Source organism: Primulina tabacum, chromosome 4 (assembly GCF_025594145.1).
Source record: "Primulina tabacum isolate GXHZ01 chromosome 4, ASM2559414v2, whole genome shotgun sequence".
Classification (NCBI taxonomy): domain Eukaryota; kingdom Viridiplantae; phylum Streptophyta; class Magnoliopsida; order Lamiales; family Gesneriaceae; genus Primulina; species Primulina tabacum.
Window position 1 is genome coordinate 22,177,155 of NC_134553.1, and position 22,027 is coordinate 22,199,181.

Consider the following 22,027-nt stretch of genomic DNA (forward strand, 5'->3'; position numbering starts at 1 on the left):
TTCACTACTACTGACCGCGAGAAGCTCACGAAGCCACGTCTTCGGTCTGTAAGTTTTTCAGTTCAGCATTTTGTTCAGCATTTTAGTTAAAGCATGAATTATTTTGTCAGCATGCTTCCAGATTTTCAGTACTTCAGTGTTCATTTAAAATAAATTATGGAATTATGCATGTTAGTTACGTATGGGTTATGTTGGAACAGTATGCCCCCTAGACGCATTTTAGAGCGCAACAGAGAGGAGGAGCCTCGCCGAGAGGACAGGGAGGAGCGTAGACCGGAGGGAGACCAACCACCTCCTCCACCGCCCCCACCAGACATGAGTGCCCAGATGTTAGCTCTTCGCACAGTTTGCGGGGGACAATGCCGCAGTCGTAGCCGCAGCCAGGCCGACAGGGCCCGAGGCTGTTATGAGCGATTCATGAATATGCGTCCGAAGGAATTCTCTGGGACATCTGACCCCATGGTTGCCGAGGGATGGATCAAATCCCTCGAGGTTATCTTCGAGTTCATGGAGCTGGGAGATGCAGACAGAGTCCGTTGTGCCACATATCTGTTCAGTGGAGATGCCCGCTTATGGTGGGAAGGAGCGTCAGTAGCCCTTACCTTGGCTACAACTTTCATGGACCCGCTTTACGGAAGTTTTCTACTCCAAGTATTTTTCTGAGGAGGTTCGCACCAGGCTGACCACCGAGTTCATGAGTCTGAGACAGGGGGATATGACGGTTACGTAGTTTATCCGTAAGTTCGAGAGGGGCTGTCACTTTGTGCCCCTGATCGCGAATGATGCCAGAGCCAAGTTGATGCACTTCCTAGTGGGTTTATGGCCGATCTTGCGCCGGGATGTTAGGGTGTCTGACCCTGCTACTTATGAGATTGCCGTCTCCAAGGCCTTAACCGCAGAGCAGGATCTGTGGGATATCGAGAGGTATCGCCAAGGCAAGCGCCCAGTCCAGGCACCGCACCGCCCTCCTCCTCATCAGCATCAGCAGCAGAATAAGAGGCCTTTTCATGGACCGCCCAGGAACCGAGGCCAGCAGCAGCAGCATCAGCGGGGACGCAAAGCCTCGAGGACTCAGGAGCACCCAGTCTCTCCCAGGTGCTCACGTCGCCATCCTGGAGCATGTATGGCTGGCTCAGGAAAGTGTTTAAGTGTGGAAGTCCAGACCACATGTTGCTGCAGTGCCCTCAGAGGAATCTGCCTACCCAAGGCAGAGTTTTTGCTCTCCATGCCGCGGAAACCAACCCGGAGACTATGTTGTTGACAGGTACCTTTAAACTTTAAGTTATTATTTGAATTTCCGTGTTTTGGGAATAAGGATTAAGATTGAACTTAGAACTGTGATAGGATTGCATGCTCTACTCAGTAGTATTTTGGAGATTTAAGTTAGAAGAACTTTGACCATTGCATGTCTATAAGTTTAGTTCTTGTAACTACTGGATTCAACTTAGAGCTCCGCTCTTTCAGGGAGAATTTTTATATCTGGTTCCGCTACCAAGGCCTTGATAGATTCAGGGGCTACTCACTCGTTTATTTCGGAGGTCTTTGTTAACTTTATCAAGATCAAGATCCACTGGGCTAGAAATAGCCTTTTCAGTAGTGTTGCCGTCAGGGGAGGAGATGGCAGCCACCAATGTTATCCGAGATATTGACCTTGAGCTGCATGGTAATCTTGTTTATGCGGATCTGATTGTGCTACCGATGCCAGAATTTGACATCATCCTAGGGATGGACTGGCTATTGAGGAACAGAGTGTTGATAGACTTCCAGCGGAGATCTGTTCTTGTCCGACCGCGTGGAATGGAGCAGTTCTTATTTGAGCCGGATAGGTACTTTCCTTTACCGCGCATTATTCCTTATGTTCAGGCTAGGAAACTCATGCATAGAGGGTGTCGGGCATTTCTAGCGACCTTTTTATCTGTCCCCGAGGAACCCAGACAGTCAGCCTCAGATGTTCCGATTGTCAGAGATTTCTTAGACGTTTTTCCCGAAGACGTCTCTGGGATGCCACCCGAGAGAGAGGTGGAGTTTTCCATTGAGCTTATGCCAGGTACGGCTCCGATATCCAAAGCACCGTACCGACTAGCACCGACAGAGATGGCAGAGCTTAAGAAGCAGATTCAGGAACTTCTCGACAAGGAGTTCATTCGCCCGAGCTTTTCTCCATGGGGCGCGCCGGTCTTATTTGTGAAAAAGAAGGATGGCTCGATGAGGCTTTGCATTGACTACCGAGAGTTGAACATGGTTACAGTGAAGAATAAATACCCACTGCCGAGGATTGAGGATCTGTTTGACCAGTTGCAGGGAGCTTCGATTTTCTCCAAGATAGATCTGCGTTCCGGTTATCACCAGTTGAGGGTGAGAGATGCTGATGTCTCGAAGACAGCTTTCAGGACTCGTTATGGCCACTACGAGTTCCTAGTGATGCCGTTCGGTCTGACGAATGCGCCAGCGATCTTCATGGATCTAATGAATCGCGTATTTCAGCCGTACCTCGACCAGTTTGTGATAGTGTTCATAGATGACATACTCGTCTACTCCAAGAGTCGGGAGGAGCACAACAGGCATCTGACCACAGTGTTGCAGACATTGCAGAAGCACAAATTATTCGCAAAGTTCAGTAAATGCGAATTTTGGTTAGAGAAGGTGGCGTTCTTGGGCCACATTGTCTCCAGCAGTGGTATTGAGGTAGACCCCGCAAAAGTTGCAGCAGTCAGAGATTGGGTTGTGCCTCAGAATGCATCCGAGATCCGCAGTTTTCTTGGGCTAGCAGGATATTACAGAAAGTTCATTCATGGATTTTCCTCCATTGCCGTTCCACTCACAGCACTGACCAAGAAAAATGTGAAATTTGTGTGGAGCGAGGAGTGTCAGAAGAACTTCGATACCTTGAAGCAAGCTCTTATCTCAGCACCAGTTTTGGCCGTGCCGTCAGGGTCCGGTGAGTTTGTTCTGTATACCGATGCTTCGAAGCTTGGTTTAGGTGCAGTTCTGATGCAGCATGGGAGAGTGATAGCGTATGCTTCTCGATAGCTGAAAATCCACGAGAAGAATTACCCTACCCATGATCTGGAGTTAGCGACCGTAGTTTTTGCCTTGAAGATTTGGATGCACTATCTGTATGGAGAGAAATTCCAGATCTTTACCGACCACAAGAGCCTCAAGTATTTCTTTACGCAGAAGGAGCTGAACATGCGTCAGAGGCGTTGGTTGGAGCTTGTGAAAGACTACGATTGTGACATTAGCTACAACCCGGGTAAAGCTAATGTAGTTGCGGATGCATTGAGCAGAAAAGTCGCAGTGATGGCTCATTTGACGATTCAGAAACCTCTTCAGTTTGAGATACAGAGGTTTGATCTCGAGACTTATCCTCGAGGTAGAGTTCCTCGTTTATCTACCTTGACTATCCAGTCCTCTCTTATTGACTGTATTCGCCGTGGTCAGGCAGCAGATGAGCAGTTAGCACAGTGGAAGAAGAGAGATGAGGCCAAGGGCAGTGTCTTGTATTCAGTCAGTGATGGTATTGTGAGATACCGAGACAGGATATGGGTTCCTAGCAGTGATTCTATCCGAGCAGATATCTTATCAGAAGCCCATACATCGCCGTACTCTATTCATCCAGGGAGTACGAAGATGTACAAGGATCTGCAGCTATTGTATTGGTGGCTAGGGACGAAGAAGGACATCAGGCGATTTGTGTCCGAGTGTCTGACTTGCAAGTTAGTGAAGGCCGAGCATCAGAGACCAGCAGGTTTGCTCAAGCCTCTCCCTATTCCCGAGTGGAAGTGGGAGAATGTTACCATGGATTTTGTGACCGGATTGCCGAAGTCAGCCAGGGGATCGAATGCTATTTGGGTGATTGTAGATCGTCTTACCAAATCAGCGCACTTCTTGCCTATTAAGACGACTTTCACCATGGTTCAGTATGCAGAGCTGTATATCCGAGAGATAGTCCTGACTCCATGGTATTCCAGTTTCGATCGTATCCGACAGAGATCCCAGATTCACTTCCTCATTTTGGAAGAGCTTGCATTCGACTTTGGGTACGAAGTTGCTGTTTAGCACAGCTTTCCATCCGCAGACAGATGGGCAGTCGGAGCGAGTTATTCAGATTTTGGAGGATCTTCTTCGCGCTTGCGTCATTGATTTCTCAGGGAGTTGGGAGTCGAACTTGCCACTGGTTGAGTTCACCTACAACAACAGCTTCCAGTCTTCTATTGGTATGGCTCCGTATGAAGCGCTGTATGGCCGCAAGTGCAGATCTCCTGTTCAATGGGATGAAGTAGGAGAGAGAGCAGAGTTGGGCCGAGAGATTGTTCAGCAGGCAGCAGATGTAGTAGTCAAGATCCGTGATAGGAGGAGGACTGCTCAGAGCCGACAGAAGAGTTATGCCGATCGGCGGAGGAGAGACTAAGAGTTTGCAGTGGGCGATCATGTCTTTGTGAAAGTGGCACCTATGAAGGGTGTCATGAGATTTGGGAAGAAAGGGAAGCTCAGTCGGAGATTCATTGGACCATTTGAGATCCTCGACAGAGTTGGGACGCTAGCTTATCGTGTGGCTCTTCCGCCGAATCTGGCCGGAGTACACAATGTCTTTCACGTCTCCATGCTGAGGAAGTATATGGCAAATCCTTCGCATGCGCTGAGTTTCGAGCCGTTGCAGCTTACTCCGAACTTATCTTATGAGGAAAGACCCGTGCAGATCCTAGACAGACAGGAGAAGAAGCTTCGGAACAAGCTGGTTAAGCGAGTCAAAGTCAAATGGCTCAACCATTCATAGGAGGAAGCTACGTGGGAGTCTGAGCCGGAGATGAGAGATCGTTACCCCGAGCTATTAGGTGAGTTCTAATTTCGAGGACGAAATTTCTTTTAAAGGGGGAAGGATTGTAGAACCCGTAAATCAGTCTACGCATAAGCCATGCATAATTCTAGATTTTTAAAATTAAATTGACTTCATTGCATGATTATTTTAATGCATTTCTTTGAAGTTAATTATTTTTTTATTTCATTTCAGTAGTTTGATTTTTCAGTTATTTCAGTGAGGCCGGACTGGAGTTGGAGTTTTGAAATAGAACTTAAGATTTGAGAAATATTTCCAGAAGTTATTTTAGCTAGCAAGTAAGTTCATTTAAGTTAAAAAAAAAAAAAAAAAAGGAGGTTTGAGGATTTAATTTAAGATACTTGAGGTGATTAAGAAATAAGCTCCTTTAAGTTGCATAATTAATGGTTTTATTCACTAAATTAATTAGGGATTAGTGAAGCTTTTAAGGATTATAAATTTACTAGCTAGATAACATTTTTCCCTTCCCTTTTAATTGTTAAATTTCGGCCACCCCTTTTTGTTGATCCAATAATTCATTTGCCAACTCATCATTTGACCAATTCTTTGTCATCTTTTAGCATGCTAACATTTTCTAGTGGTAATCAACTTTAATTAATTAATGTTAGAACAATATCCTAGTCTAGATGAGCATGTAGAATCGGTCATTGCACCACCATAATCCCTCCAAGTAGAATTGATAGCAAACCACAATTCAAAATTCAAAAAAATGGAGACTTGGTCTTGATTCTTTCCCTATATTTTGCACCCATCTCCCTCACTCCCCTAACCATCATATCCCCTCCCTTAGTCACGAAATTCAGAGTGTTTTTGAGAGAGGAAAACCGTGGGACTCATAGCTAAGCGAAGGGAGAAAAATCGAGCAGAAGAGGAAAGGAAAGAAGCGCTCCATCTCCTCCGTGCCGCGTCGTCGTCGTTTCGTTCGTTTTCTTTCGAAACGAAACCAGGCATGTCTAGATCCTTTCAAAAACCTCAATCAAGTCCTATTATCATTTATTTAACATTACATGATTATTTTTTTGTGCAAAAACCGAACACATATCAGATTTTTCAAAAGAAAATGCTTGCAGAATTTCGGCCCTTCATGGCAGCTTCACGTTTTCTTTTAGTTTTGATGGTTTCAGGTTGTGGTTCGACCCCAGGCTCCCAAGGAGACTCCTAGACACGTAATAGGATGCATTAGGAACATGTTGGCCCATTCATTCAGCCCCCATGCTTGCTGGAAAACCGAAATGACAGCAAGTTTCCCATAGGCGCAGATTGGTGTTCGAAATTTCAGTTTTTATGTCAAGGGGTTGGATCTTATCTTGGCTGCCCTAAGGGCTCTTAGCAATGGTTGGATCACTCCCCTAGCATGTCTAAGACGTGACTAAGTCTCCCTTTTGGTGGCTTGGTCCATGGCTCATCGGTTTTTAAATAAACAACAAGAACAGCCCCTCCTCTCTCGGTTTCCCTTCTTTTGACAGCAACATGTATTTCGAATTGTGTGGTTTGATGTGGATCTTGGTTGGCCTATGGCCCTTAGCCACGGTTCATACCATGCCCCTAGATGTCTAGATCATGCCATGGTCAATCAAATGGCCACTGGAACGACACGAGACATCGATCAAAGTACATCACTACACACACATACACGTGGGGCTCGGTTGGAGTGTCGTTTGAGTTATGGTGTGATGCGGATTGTGGCTGGCCTATGGCCCTTAGCCATGGTTCGAATCATTCCTTGGGATGTTGGTAAGAGTCTCTGGTCGGTGGTTCACGCCTCCAATGGTCGGTAATCTCGAAAACAACACAAGTTACGCAATGGTACAGTTGCTGGAATTTTACAGCAAGTTGCTGTGTCGGTTCGGTGGCTCGTTCGAGTTCTCGGTTGGCTTTTAGCATATGGACTTGGACTGCACAGTGCCCTTTTGAGTTGGGAAGGTCATGTTTTTGACCGTTTGAGATTCGGATCATTTTTGAGGTCGTACGAGAATTTACGGTGCGATGTGCCAAATTGACTCTCGAAAGAGCGTTTCGTGTTTAGGCCTCCATTCCACCTAGTTTTCGACCCTATCATTTTAGGAGCATCATTTTATGATTTTTCAGCGTATTTTAATCATGACTATACGTCGGTTCGGTGTCAGTTCAGGTTGGCTCGGAGTAATGATTAAATGCGAAGTCATTAGGCGTCATAGTCGCATCTTTTGAACTAAATTGCATAGTTGGTCAAGTTTAAGCTATTGCATATTTTTCATAGCACAGTTAGGTTGCAGCGAGCCTGGGGACGATCCAATCCAATCCAATTGGTAAAATTACGGGACATTTTCATTATGCCAGTTAATTATTTTACTTGCATTAAATAGAAAATGATTATTTTTAAGATTTATGCGATATGGCTTGTGGTTCATTCACTATGTGGGAGTGTTATTTTATACGGTCGCCAGTGACCGATCAGTTCAGTATGGTACCACCCGGTCGCCAGTGACCGGCCAGCTCAGTTCAGTTTCAGCCTCCCCGGTAGCCAGTTACCGATCAGTTCAGCTTAGTGCAGTGGCCACAGGCGTAAAACATAATCTCAACAGAAAATTTTACCAGTTATTTCAGTACAGGCTCCAAGGAGCAAACATTTTTTTATTGTGATTATCAGTTCAGTTATGCACGTATTATAATTGCTCAGTACAGATTATTTTCAGCATGCCTCAGGACAGGATATGTTATCTCATGCATATTTTAATTCAGATTTTTACTCGTTACCTGCGATATATGCAAGCTGAGTCTTTAGGCTCACTAGACTTGATTGTTGTAGGTACTGATGAGGCCAGGGCCGAGGGCGGGGACCAGTGAGCCAGCTTGGGTCGCCAGTAGTGGCACCCGAGGACCTCAGAGCAGTAGTTGTTATTTTATTCCGCAAACATTTTATCAGTCGTTGGATATTTTTAAATTGTGATTTTTGGCAAACTTTATTTTCTTCCGCTGCAATATTTTGAAATATTGAACTTGATTCACCAGTGATTTTATGAATGAGGCCATTTAAGTTCTTTTAAAAAAGAAAATTTTTAATTTTCCACAAATTTTCAAGTAAGAAGTTCTAGGGCACTTTTACAATTCTTTACTTGTGGTTCATAAAGAACTTATAGCTCTATGTCTAAGATTTCTGTAGCCACTGACGAAATGGAATTCCAATTAAAAACGGATTTGATATGATTTTTTTTACCAAACTGTGACAAAATGGAAGGCTGTGTTGGAGCTGTGCAGATTAGCTTCTGTAATTCGAGTTTATGACATTTATGCTCTCGGATTTTGTACTTGTGATTCAAAAGAAAGTTGTAGAGCTATGCGTTGTCTTCATATTGATATAAGATTCATTAAAATCCATTAAGAATTGAGGTCGTTATGCTGATTTTTCCAGAACTGCTCAGTACAGACTTCTGTCCGGGAAATGTGCATGTAGTAGCGCCTTCTTGTTAATTCTGGGATTATTCTGTTAGGATTCTGGAAATGGTTTCTTCTAGGAAAACTTAGATATTTGAGTTTTCTTTCATCTCCAATTTGCGGATATTGATTTGAGTCAATGATGAGTTAGATATGAATTTTATACTTCTAAGTGTCGAAACTAAATCTGTCACAGACCTTGCATCTCATGGTTGCTGGTTTTGGGCGTTTTTCAGTGTCGAGATGATTGAATTTCATGTTGAATTCTTCTGATGAAATATGGAATTTTGAGTTAGGATTCCAGCCATGTATGATAAGTATGTTTTGGTTAAGTTTTGGTTGAGTTATGGCCTTACAACCGAGCTTAGGTCCAAGCTGGAATTAGTAAAATTGTTTTTGGCTAAGAGTTGAATATTTATTTGATGGTAATTAATTATTTGCCACAGGTTTTAGTAGCAAGGCAGCACCGAGGAGTTTATAAACTATTGTGGTAATTTAATTTGAAGGTTAAGGTACGGATTGATCGATTCCTTACAGCGTCTATAACGACGTGTAATTAAATTGATGTGATTTTATGAAAACTATGTGTTTATGTGCTCTTTGTGGTGTTTGGATGTATTTCAAGATTATTCCTCAAAATATTTTAAATAAATCTGAATTTTTAAATATATTGGAATAATCTATGGATTTATATGCATTGTTGAGCACGCATTCATATCGAGCCATGACTCCGTTGTTTCCGAGATCTCTGTTTACTCATTGGATGAGTTATTTAGACATCAGAGCCGAGGGCGTTTAAGCGTCACACCTCTGATGACTAGCGGAAGGGCCGAGCAGTTCTGCAATCTGACACCCCTTGACGCAGATGTGCAGGGCCGAGGGCGTATTTGACATGTCACACCCCTGGCACATGTGGCCACAGTTGTTGCTTTCGTTTCTTTGGATCCAGTTTGATACCCGAGATTATTGATACCCTACATGCATTGCATTGCATTGATTTTATTACATGTCATTTATTTATGCTGTAATTTATTTGATCTTCGTACTGGGGTTTGACCCCTGTCCCTCGGGGCTGCTGTGGTTTGTTTTGTGGATTCCATTGCAGGTTATACAGGTGGTTCTGATGAAGCTGGCGGAGCGTCTGCCAAGTGGAGCCCAATGAGTCGGTTTGAGTTGGGAGTCCCCAGATATACTATTTATATTGAGTCATTTGCCGAGAAGATGCCTCGTGTATTTGTATGGTTGTATTTTGAGTGTTGGATATTATTTGGTGTGATCGAGCCTAGCTGGCTCTATGTGCAATTGGTATTCTGTTTGTTTTATTGGACTCTATTTTCGAGTATAAATGTTTTGTTGTGTTGTTTTGGATTTTTTGGTATGTCCTATTTACGGGGAGGTCATGCCGAAATTTCTGTAGGACCAAAATGGAAAATTTTTACTCGTTTTCGCTGTTTACGCTAATAAATCCTGTTGTTTGATAATAAAAAATTAATCAGGAGCACGGGCCCTCACAGTTGGTATCAGAGCGTAACTGGGGTATGCTCGAATTAGAGTCTAGGACACTCGAGTTCAGACACAAATAAATTGATTGCGTATTTGATTTACTACTTGCTCTTTATTTGATTTGCATGCTATGATTATTTAACTTAGCTGAGATAGAGCTAGTAGTGAAGTAAGTTTGACGCTTCGTTTATTTGTACCTAGTGGAGTAAGTTTTAAATTTCCTTGAAACCCTTCAGTGCTTACTATTATTTTTTTCTGCTTGTGGATTAATCCTTGTTTCTTGTAGAATGGCACCGGGAGGAAGAGGCAGAAAAGGAAAAGAAGTTATCCAAGAGTCTGAAGCTCAGAACATAGGGAATACTGAGGGTATTGACAGAGGTAGGCGTGGCCGCCCTAGAGGAAGGGCAAATCAAAATGTGAATATAGAGGTAGAAGTAGAGCAGGAGCCACCAATTCATCCGGAAAGGCAGGTTGCAAGAAATGTTGAAGTGGATCGCGAAGTTCAGCAGCTGACCCAAAGAATGAGAGAAATGGAGTTAGTGATTGCTAAATTCCAAGATATGCGTCCTCCAAAATTCTTTGGAAATGAAGGTGGTGAAAAAGCAACGGCATGGCTGAAGAGTATGAATTATTTATTTAACTTGGTGGAGTACACTCCAGAACTGAGACTCAAGTTAGATGTTTACCAACTCAAAGATCGAGCACAACTGTGGTGGGAAGCCACAGAGGAAGCAATCCGAGAATCTGGTCGATAATTTCATGGGAGGTATTCCGCTACTCATTTTATTCAAGAATACTTGCCTCCATCTTATTATTCTGCTAAGGAAGCCGACTTCAATCAGTTAGTTCATGGAAATATGTCAGTGGGAGAGTACGCCTCTCAATTTTCTGCTCTACTAGCTTATGTACCTCATGTATCAAATAGTGATCGATCCAAGCTTTCGCGTTTCATGCAACTGACTGAATCGGACGATACATACGTTGGTTATGACTGGAGCACCAACTACTTATGCAGAAGCGGTAGAGAAAGCAAAGAATATTGAGGCTAGTTTGCTTTGGGGAGGATCACAACAGGTTCCATCTTCTACTTCCCAAGGGTCCGGGAGTAGCATTCAGATGCCCGTAGGCATACCTCCTTATCACCCTCCACAGTCAATCCAGCCACCGAAGAATCAGAAATTCAGAGCTAAAGAAAGCAGTTTAAGAAGAAGTCTTACAGTAGTTCATCTAGTTCAGGCAGTTCTCGTGGAGGAAGACCTAGTGGTTATGTTCGAGATTCTTGTGGGAGATGTGGAGGTAGGCATACTACTACCCAGTGCACAGGAGTTCAGGGAGACTGCCATACATGTGGATTACCGGGACATTATGCGAGAGTTTGCCCTAATGCGGGAAGACAGCAGTATCAGCCCTCACAGTTTTAGCCAGTTTCCACGAGCCCCAGTGCCTAGACCATCTACTCCGCAGCCTAGCTACCAACAGCCGAGAGGATCTGCTCAGCAGTACTTTCCAGGACCTCAGTAGGCTAGGGTGTATACTTTGACACAGGACCAGGCTCATAAGACGCCTGGAGGGGTCATTGCAGGTATATGCTTTATTTTTTATCATCCTGCACGTCTATTGATAGACACGGGAGCATCTCATTCATTTCTGTCTGCTGCATTTATCGATGAGCATGAGATAGCTAATACCTTGTTGTTGGATACGGTGTCTGTGTCTACCCCTGCTGGTGTGTATTTGATGTCTCGTGAGATAGTTCTGAACTGTGTGATTAGATTTGATGATAACCTTATGATAACTAATCTAATCAAATTATCTATGTCTGACTTCGACTGTATTTTGGAATGGATACTTTGTCGAATTATCGAGCCACCGTTGATTGTTTCCATAGAGTTGTCAGATTTAGACCTTATTTTGGAGATAAGTGGAACTTTTATGGTAATGATTCTCAGTCACGCATTCCATTAGTGTCAGCAATGGAAATGTTTAGACTACTATCGGCAGGGAATGAAGGATTCATGATTTATGCAGTTGACGTCACCCAGGAAGAAATGTTGAAAGTTTCAGATATTCTTGTGGTAAAGGATTTTCCTGATGTATTTCCTGATGAAATTCCTGGCTTTCCGCCTCAAAGGGAAATAGATTTCAGTATTGAGTTAATGTCAGGACGAATCCAATTTCTAGATCACCGTATCGTTTGGCTCTAGCGGAGTTGAAAGAACTCAAGGAACAATTACGAGACTTATTGGAGAAAGGTTATATTAGACCAAGTATGTCACCTTGGGAGCTCCAGTATTGTTTGTAAAGAAGAAAGACGGGACGATGAGGATGTGTATTGATTACCGGCAGTTGGATAAAGCTACAGTGAAGAATAAATATCCACTCCCGCGTATCGATGACTTGTTTTATCAGTTGTAGGGTACGTCTGTGTATTCCAAGATCGATATTCGTTCTGGATATTATCAGCTTAGAGTTAGAGAAGAAGATGTTCCTAAAACTACATTTCGTACACGTTATGGGCATTATGAATTCTTAGTCATGCCTTTTGGATTGACTAATGCTCCAGCGGTTTCCATGGATTTGATAACCCGTGTTTTTCGAGAATTTTTAGACAAATTTGTTATTGTCTATCATTGATGACATTTTGATTTATTCAAAAACAAAGAAAGAGCATCGAGAACATTTGAGACTAGTCCTCCAAACACTCAGAGCAGCACAATTATATGCTAAATTTTCTAAGTGTGAATTTTGGTTGGACAGAGTAGTATTTTTGGGTCATGTTAAATCTGCTCAAGGAGTTTCAGTGGATCCCAGTAAAGTCGAAGCTGTTATTAATTGGCCAACACCAACAAATGTTTTTGAGATTCGCAGCTTTATGGGATTAGCAGGGTATTAAAGGCGTTTTATTGAAAGATTTTCCGTTATTGCAAGGCCTATGACTCAATTAACGCAAAAAGATCGACGTTTTGTGTGGACTGCAGAATGTGAATCAAGTTTTCAGACTTTGAAGGAAAAGTTGACAACAGCTCCAGTGTTAGCTTTACCTTCAGGCTCAGGTGGATTTATTGTGTGTACAGATGCTTCTTTGAATGGACTGGGATGTGTTTTAATGCAAAATGGGCGAGTGATTGCATATGCATCTCGACAGTTGAAGCCACATGAGACTCGATATCCAGTTCATGATTTAGAATTGGCTGCCATTGTGTTTGCGTTAAAAATATGGCGTCATTATCTGTACGGTGAACAATTTGTAATTTATTCTGATCACAAGAGTCTCAAATATCTTTTCATACAGTCCGACTTGAATATGAGACAACGTCGATGGATGGAGTTGCTTAAAGACTTTGATTGTGAGATTCAATATCAACCAGGGCGAATGAATCTAGTTGCAGATGCACTTAGCAGGAAAGCTCAAAACGCTATGCTGACATCTCTGAATATTTCTAAAGTCCACGGGCATTTGGGAACATCAGGATGGACTTATCAAACAAGTGGAGATGACTTTATAGTTTCATCTATCAAAGTCGAGCCACAGATAATATCAAGTATTAAAGCAGCGCAGAAAACTGATCTGCATATTCATATATTGAAAGAATTGGCTCAAACAGATCAGTCAGATAAGTTCAGCATTGCCTTCAGATGGTAGTTTGCACTTTAATGGGAGACCTGTGGTTCCTAATTTGATAGATCTGAAAGAAGCTATACTACGTGAAGCACATTGTATTCGACATAGCATTCATCCAGGAAATTGAGAGATCATTATTGGTGGGAAGGTATGAAGAAGGAAATTTCTGATTTCGTGGCTAAATTACTTAACTTGCCAACAGGTTAAAGCTGAACGAATGAGACCTGGCGGTATGTTAAATAGTCTGGAAGTACCACAGTGGAATTGGGAGCACATTGCTATGGATTTCGTGACACACCTACCTCGTTCTAATCGTGGTTGTGATGCAATTTGGGTGATTGTTGATAGATTGTCTAAATCAGCCCATTTTATTACATATGGCCGTACTTGTACGTACAAGAAAATGGCGAAATTGTATATTGATCATGTGGTGAGATTGCGTGGTGTGCCAATCAGCTTTGGGTTCAAAGTTGGCCATGAGCACTGCTTATCATCCCCAAACAGATGGTCAGTCAGAAAGAACTATCCAGAATCTAGAGGATATGTTACGAGCAGTTGTAATGGATTTCAGAGGTGGTTGGGAATAATCATTGTCTTTGGTCGAATTCTCTTACAACAATAGTTTTCAGACAACGATCGGTATGGCACCATTTGAAGCTTTATATGGCAGAAAGTGCAGATCTCCGATTCGTTGGGAAGATGTAGGAGAACGACAGATGTCTAAACCAGAGTTTGTACAAGAAATGAAAGATAAAGTTGAATTGATCAGAAAAAGAATGAAAGCAGCCCAGGATCGTCAAGCAAGTTATGCTAATAAAAGGCGTCGGCCTTTAGAGTTCCAGGTTGGTGATTATGTTTTCTTGAAAGTATCACCGTTTCGTGGTACTATGAGATTTGGACGTAAAGGGAAGTTAGCTCCACGTTATATTGATCCGTATGGGATTGTTGAGAGGATTGACACTTTGGATTATCGTTTGGACTTGCCGCAGAGTTTGTCTGCGATACACGATGTGTTTCATGTATCGATGCTGCGGAAGTACGAGCTAGATCCATCTCATGTTTTGAGTACCGAGGATGTGGAGTTAGATAGTTCCCTAAGTTATGTTGAGCATCCGGTTCAAATTCTTGATCGCAAAGAGAAGCAACTCAGGAACAAGACGATTCCTTTGGTTTTGGTGCAATGGAGTAGACATGGGATAGAAGAAGCTACATGGGAGTTAGAGGCTCGAATGCGTCAAGAGTGGCCTCACTTGTTTGAAAATATGATGAATAACTCCATGTACTCAGATTTTCTTATGTATTATCAGTGGTAAATGTTTTAACCACTTTGTGTACTAGTGTTTTGTATGTTAGATTTCGAGGACGAAATCTTTTATTAGGAGGGGAGAATGTGAGAACCCGAATTTAATTATTCAGTATTTGGCAAGAATTAGAAATAATTATTTTAAAGTGCTAAATTAAAATAATTACGCCAAATAATTATACTTGTGTGTTAAATATATGTATTAGAAAATATCGAAATTATAGACGATATTAAAATGCATATCGGAATTTAATAGCACGCGAGAGTTGTAATTTTTGGATCGGGTCAAATTCTAGCATTTGAGCTTAGTCATTAAATTCATGTATATAGATATGTTTTTAGTAGGAAGCCCATTTCTCCCAAGCCCAACCCATTTCCTCCTTTAACCTTCTCGTTTCTTCTCGTTTCTTCTCTTGGCATCTAATCTGTTTTCTTTTCCAGCCTTCATTCTTGCGTATTTTGTGTACTTTAGGGCTTGATGATCTCGTTTCCAACTCTATTTCAGTTCAAAGGAAGCTTTTGAAGGTAATCCCTAAGCTTATGTTTTCAATTTTGTCCATGGAAGAAGTTGGTTGCTGTTTTTTCGAGTTGCAGGTTTTTGGGTTCTGTTTTTTGGGTTTTTGGTGTGTTGTGCTCTAAGCTTCTTGACTTGTGGTTCATAAAGAACTTATAGCTCTATGTCTAAGCTTTCTGTAGCGACTGACGAAATAGAATTCCAATTAAAAACGGATTTGATATGATTTTTTTTACCAAACTGTGTCAAAATGGAAAGCTGCGTTGGAGCTGTGCAGATAGCTTCTGTAATTCGAGTTTATGACATTTATGCTCTCGGATATTGGACTTGTGATTCAAAAGAGAGTTGTAGAGCTATGCGTTGTCTTCGTATTGATATAATATTCGTTAAAATCCATTAAGAATTGAGGTCGTTATGCTGATTTTTCCGGAACTGCTCAGTACATACTTCTGTCCGCGAAATGTGCATGTAGTAGCTCTTTCTTGTTAATTCTAGGATTATTCTGTTAGGATTCTGGAAATGGTTTTTTCTAGGAAAACTTAGATATTTGAGTTGTCTTTCATCTCCAATCCGCGGATATTGATTTGAGTCAATGATGAGTTAGATATGAATTTTATACTTCTAAGTGTCGAAACTAAATCTGTCACAGACCTTGCATCTCATGGTTGCTGGTTTTGGGCGTTTTTCAGTGTCGAGATGATTGAATTTCATGTTGAAGTCTTCTGATGAAATATGTAATTTTGAGTTAGGAATTCCAGCCATATATGATAAGTATGTTTTGGTTAAGTTTTGGTTGAGTTATGGCCTTACAACCGAGCTTAGGTCCAAGCTGGAATTAGTAAAATTGTTTTTGGCTAAGAGTTGAATATTTATTTGATGGTAATTAATTATTTGCCACAGGTTTTAGTATCCAGGAAACACCGAGGAGTTTATAAACTATTGTGGTAATTTAATTTGAAGGTTAAGGTACGGATTGATCGATTCCTTACAGCGTCTATAACGACGTGTAATTAAATTGATGTGATTTTATGAAAACTATGTGTTTATGTGCTCTTTGTGCTGTTTGGATGTATTTCAAGATTATTCCTCAAAATTTTTTAAATAAATCTGAATTTTTAAATATATTGGAATAATCTATGGATTTATATGCATTGTTGAGCACGCATTCATATCGAGCCATGACTCCGTTGTTTCCGAGATCTCTGTTTACTATTGGATGAGTTATTTAGACATCAGAGCCGAGGGCGTTTAAGCGTCACACCTCTGATGACTAGCGGAAGGGCCGAGCAGTTTTGCAGACTGACACCCTGACGCAGATGTGCAGGGCCCAGGGCGTATTTGACACGTCACACCCCTGGCACATGTGGCCACAGTTGTTGCTTTCGTTTCTTTGGATCTAGTTTGATACCCGAGATTATTTGTACCCTACATGCATTGCATTGCATTGATTTTATTACATGTCATTTATTTATGCTGTAATTTATTTGATCTTCGTACTGGGGTTTGACCCCTGTCCCTCGGGGCTGCTGTGGTTTGTTTTGTGATTCCATAGCAGGTTATACAGGTGGTTCTGATGCAGCTGGCGGAGCGTCTGCCAGTGGAGCCCAGTGAGTCGGTTTGTGTTGGGAGTCCCCAGATATACTATTTATATTGAGTCATTTGCCGAGGAGATGCCTCGTGTATTTGTATGGTTGTATTTTGAGTGTTGGATATTATTTGGTGTGATCGAGCCTAGCTGGCTCTATGTGCAATTGGTATTCTATTTGTTTTATTGGACTCTATTTTCGAGTATAAATGTTTTGTTGTGTTGTTTTTGAATTTTTGGTATGTCCTATTTACGGGGAGGTAGTGCCAAAATTTCTGTAGACCCAAAATAGAAAATTTTTACTCGTTTTCGCTGTTTACGCTAATAAATCCTGTTGTGTGATAATTAAAAATTAATCAGGAGCACGGGCCCTCACAATACGAGTGGTCAAACGATAATTTTGAATGTCAAAATTTAAAAATTTAAAACTTCCGCTACGTTTGGGTATTAGAAAACCCGAATCCCAACAAAAAACGTCTACTTATTTAAAAATTCTACTGAACTTTTTTTTATGCTATGGCCGAACCCATGCCCATATAAAACTATAAAATTCGAAAAAATACATTTTGTAAAATCATCCCACTGCTGAATAAAATAAGTGCAGTTAAAATTATGAAAAGAGTAATCAACCTAAACAATTTACCGTTTAAAAAATATAAAAAGTCCAGCTTATAAAAATCTGTCAAAGATCCTCAACAAAATAAATTCATCAACCAATTAAAAACTGTTTAAACGTGTTCCCATTAAATCATATTATTGCAGAAGAATACAAGGTCCTGGGTTAACGTGCGCCACTAGCTCTACCCGTTCAGTAATCATCACTTCCAGCCTCCACATCAATAAGCTCACCTGCATCATTCACACCTAGTGAGTCTAAATACTCAACGCACCTATAACGTTAATTGCAAGTACATATACATGGCACACAGCAGTGAAAAATACTGTAATCAACATACCTTTCGTGAGCTTAAAAAGCGTAAATGTAAATGTGTCATACGAAATCATAACATGTCAAAACAGCTCATCATTACCATCATTTATTATCATACATCATTTCCTTTGGTGAATTCAGTTCATTAATTGTGACTGTCAAAGATCATTCATCATTTACGATGGATCCATCATACATAGAACCGCGGTATCAGGTGGCTGTCGGACATCAGTGACAGTATTACCCATCCACTGTGCCTAGGCCTCATCATCAGCATTTACATATACATCTTAAGCATTTACATATACTTCGATAGCCACAACTAATTCACATCCTTCAAAACATCATCATTTTCATCACTTATCAAAATCATGCACATGCGTAAATTTCCTTAAAAACTAACATGCAACTTATTTTCCATAATTTCATAAAAATCATAATCTTGATGCATAGACATTTAAAAGCATGATAAATTTGTGCTTGGGGTGCTGCAAGGACTAAAATCTCATCCCGGGTACAAAATGACAATTTTGCCCTTGGAAACCCAAAATGACCATTTTATCCTAGGACCTCTAAATTTCAACCCGAAGCTTACCGAACTTCTTTAAACATCCCAAAACATATTTTTAAGCATTCCTAGACGTAAACTCGAGCCCACTTCGCAACTTAAATGATTCGTTTTAAAACTTGGATCGGAATCCCAGTTTTAACCCGAAACTTAACCAAATTTTTCACAACTTAAACTGTGACTTAAACCTACATGACCAGCCTATAAACCACCCATTCTAGACCACTTATGACCCACAAAACAAGCCCAAAGGTTGTTGGAAATCTCCAGCGTATGAACACAAATTTCACAACTTAAGAGATTTTACGATAAAAATCATATCTCCCTCGATTCTTATCAGAAAATTACAAAATTGATATTGAATCGAAGATAACAAAGGGTGCTACAAATAATATGTTGAACACATTTTAAAAAAACCAACCTAGAAGTCGCAGAATTTGAAATAAAAGAGGGTGGCGGGTTTTGTGACAGAAATTTCACAACCCGAGTGGGTTTACGATAAAAATCATATCTCCCTCGTTGCTTATCAAAAAATTACGAATTTGCTATCCAATCGAAGATAGCAAAGAGTGCTACAAATCATGTGTTGAACAAATTTCCAGAAAACCAACCTATAAGTTGCAGAATTTGAAATAACTTAGGGTGACGGGTTTTGTGACACAAAAATTTCACTGCTTGAGCGGGTTTACGATAAAAATCATATCTCCCTCGTTTCTATTCAAAAAATTACGAATTTTCTATCGAATTGAAGATAACAAAAAATGCAACAAATCATATGTTGAACACATTTCCAGAAAACCAACTATAAGCTGCAGAATTTGAAATAACAGAGAGTGAGGGGTTTTGTGACACAGAAATTTCACAGTTTGTGCGGTTTTACGATAAAAATCATATCTCCCTTATTTATTATCAAAAAATTACGGATTTGCTATCGAATCGAAGATAACAGAGAGTGATACAAATCATATATTGAACACATTTCCAGAAAACCAACTTATAAGTCACATAATTCGAAATAACAGAGGGTGACGGATTTTTGACACAGAAATTTCACCCGAAGACTCAAGATATCGATCGGTCCTCTCCTAAAACCCACAGAGCTTCGACTCCATCCTTATGACACCATCATTTTCAATGTGAACAGCCCCTTGACAACAAAACTCGGCAGCCCCCTTACACCAAATCATGAAATGTGAGTTTGTAACAAAAGGAAGCAATTTTCATGTCAAAACTTTCCACAAATGAAACCACATGATAGATTAAGGGATTCTTCAAGCGAATACATATATATCAGCATATAATTGGTGTAAATGATGAGAAAAAGAGATACACGGCGTGTCTTGATGTAATTTACGCAAGAAGATCGAAGAAACGAGCGTCGGGGAATTGCCGGAGGAACTTTTCTTGAAGGAATAAGCTTGGCCGAATCTTTGCTTCTATTTTCCTCTGAAAGTGACAAAGGGAAGGCTGCTGGAGGGCAGTGGTGTCGGCTGATGAGAGTGGTTTAGGTTTAGGGATGCTTAGGAAATAATTAAATAGTTAATTACAAGATAATAAGCCCTTAATTGTTAATTAAAAAAGTTTAAAATTTCTCGAGCCCACTAAGCTTAAAAATAGGCTCATCAAGCTCAAACACACTCCCGGAAATATTTCGTTTAGGTAAGTTTTGAAAATTTTGCATGAGCCCTCAAAAAGTCCTCCGATTTGATAAAATTCGCGTACCGAATAAAAATATGCTGTCAGATAAAAATATCCAACAAAGCCCATTTCTTGACAAATACATTTAAAACACCTTATATTAATTAATAAAAATTAATCATGTAATTAAAATATTTTCCTTATAATTCCTCAATATCCATTCCTCGCTCGAGCGCGAAATGCAACTTAAAATCCTAATGTATGAAACTTTAAATAAACCATGAATTAAAACACATATTTATGCAATAAACATGCATTTAATACATTAAAACAATTTAATAAAATAAAAAAAAATTAATAACTTGCATGCATGTGGTTTACGTGGACCTTCAAATTTTCGGGACGTTACATGTGATTTATTCAAATATCCAAACATCGAGAAACATTTATGTGTTATTTTTGTTTCAGTCTGCTTACCTTTGATACTCACCAGTTTTTCTTACTTAGCCATTTTTTTAATGTCTCTGTTCATTTTAAAATTCTACTGAACATTTTTTTTAAATGCAATGGCCGAAACATTGCCTACAAAAATAAATAAAATTGGAAACATGAGTTTTGTAGAATCAATCCACTGCTGATAAAATAACTACAATTAAAATTATGAAAAGAGCAACACACCTAAACAATTACCGTTTTAAAATATAAAATGTGAAGCATTTTAAAATCTGTCAAAACCCTCAACAAAATAAAATCATCAACCATTTAAAAAGATGTTTAAATGTGTTCCCATAAAATCATATTTTTGCGAAAAAATACAAGGTCCTCGGGTTAACGTGCGGCACCAGCTCCGTCCGTTCAGTCATCATCACCTCCAGTCTCCTGATGAAAATGCTCACTTGTATCATTTACACCTAGTGAGTCAAAAGACTCAACACACCTATAACGTGATAACAAATACATATACATAACAAGCAGCAGTGAAAATATCGTAATCAACATACATTTCATATCTACGGTAAAATCGTATGGATATTCGCGACCTGTCAAAGCATGTTAATAATCATAGCACATATCATCATAAAAACATATACGTGTTCATTTTCTTAATTTGAATTTCGTTCGTCAGCTGTGACTTTCGTATTATCATGTCATTCGATGGATCCATCTACGTGTAACCGACGTACCTAGCGACGGAGGCATCAGCGACGGTATTACCCATCCACTGAGCTCCAACCTTTCGTGTCATCATGTAATCATGTCATCGAGTCATCATATTAGTCACAACCAACTCTCATCCTTAAAAAACGTGTCATCATATTCACCACTTAAATATAAGCCTGCATATACATAATTTTTCCTTCAAACCAAGTATGCAACGTATTTATCATATTTTCATAAAAATCATAATCATGATGCATAAACATTTAAAAGCCTGATAAATTTGTGCTCGGGGCATTGCCTGAACTAAAACTCACTCCGAGGTGCAAAATGACTATTTTACCTCTAGAAACCCAAAATGATCATTTTACCACAGGACCTCAAAATTTTCACCCGAAACATACCAAACTCCTTAAAACATCCCAAAACATATTTAATAACATTTCTTAGAAGTAAACCTGAGCCCGTTTAAAAACATAAATGATTCGTTTTAAAACTTGGACTGGGTACCGGTTTTAGCCCAAATCACCCCGAAAACTAAACCAAATCTTCCCCGACTTAGACCATGACTTAAACCTACATGACCAGCCTCTAAAACACCCGTTCCAGACCACTTGGGACCCACAAAACAAGCCCAAAGGTTGCTGAAAATCTCAGCGTATGCACACAAATTTCACAGCTTGAGCGATTTTACGATAAAAATCAGATCTCCCTCGTTTTTTATCAGAAAATTACAAATTTGCTATCGAATCTAAGATAACATAGAGTGCTCCAAATCATATGTTGAACACATTTCTAGAAAACAAACATATAAGTCACATAATTTGAAATAACAGAGGGTGATGGATTTTATGACACAGAAATCCCACAGTTTGTGCGATTTACGATAAAAATCACATCTCCCTCATTTTTTATAAAAAAATTACAATTTTGCTATCAAATCAAAGATAACAT